This window comes from Pisolithus orientalis (genome assembly GCF_024613125.1).
Source record: "Pisolithus orientalis strain OTSU chromosome Unknown F5J12scaffold_100, whole genome shotgun sequence".
NCBI lineage: Eukaryota > Fungi > Basidiomycota > Agaricomycetes > Boletales > Pisolithaceae > Pisolithus > Pisolithus orientalis.
Genome location: NW_026260881.1, coordinates 6,966 through 8,358, shown reverse-complemented (window position 1 = coordinate 8,358; position 1,393 = coordinate 6,966).

Genomic DNA, 1,393 nt, shown 5'->3' with positions numbered 1-1,393 from the left:
TATTGGTCAAGGACTCATTTGGATTGCAAGGAGACTGTGACAATGCTTTCTCCATGTGTTCTCTCTATATTTCTGATCCATCTTTATACCCTTTGAAGTCTACTACCCTTTTGCCTGCAGACACTGTCAAAAATTCCACTGTGGCATTTATCTACAATATACAAAACAAAAGTATGCCTTTCATTGATCCCTTCAATTCCAGCTCCATTTCTCCACTGACAATTTCACCCTTACACTCTACTTATCAGTTTGACCCTGTTCATCACATATTAAAATACAAGCCTGTAGCAAGGAAGGTGAGGCTGGTACTGACATCTATTCCCACAGAATTCCAGGTAGAGCATCAGGAGGTTGAAGATCCCCTTGCAGATTTACCTGTACTACCTACTCATCCTCCTCCATTCATGCCAGGTTCCAGGTTTACCTGGGAAAGAGCTGATGAGCTTGATCTGGATGTGTTAAAGTTCCTCTGGCCTGCAGAATTAGACCTGGTATGATGGCTGGTCAGAATGCATGAAAATGCCTTCACTTGGGACACTTCAGAGAGAGGAACCTTTCAAGAAGATATGTTTCCACCACTAAAGATACCTATGCTAACCCACAAGCCTTGGGTTGAGTGGAATATACCCATTCCTCCAGCTATTTTCTGTGAAGTCATTAACATAATTAAAGAAAAGATTTCCAGATGAGTCTATGAGCTGTCTACTTCATCCTATCACTTGAAATGGTTTTGTGTTGTAAAGAAGGATGGAAAATCTCTGCATCTCATCCATGACTTACAACCCCTAAACACAGTATCTATTCAGGACTCAGCCATTCCCCCCTCTGTCAATTTGATTGCAGAAGCCTTTGCCTGTCACTCAGTCTACAGGATTCTAGACCTTATGGTCAGGTATGATCATCGCACCATCCATGACAATTACTGCAACCTCACTACCTTCCAAACCCCTATTGGCACCCTTTGACTCACTAAACTACCTATGGGCTACACAAATGCCATCCAGATTTTCCACAGAGATGCCTGTTGGATATTGAAGGTCAAAATTCTGGGAGTTACCATCCCATTCATTGATGACTGTCCAATTAAAGGCCCTAAATCATGCTACCAAAATTCTGATGGTACCTATGAGATGATCCCACACAATTCTGGGATCAGATGCTTCATCTGGGAACACCTACAGAACATCAACTGTGTCTTACACTGTCTGTGCCATGCAGGAGCCACTGTTTCAGCAAAGAAGTGTGCCATTGCTGTGCCATCTATCATAGTTGTCAGGCACAAAGTGTCATTTGAAGGCAGAATTCCAGATGAGGCTAAAGTTCAAAAGATTAAAGACTGGCCTTACTGCACACACATTACTGAAGTGCATGGATTTTTAGGTCTTTGCTCATA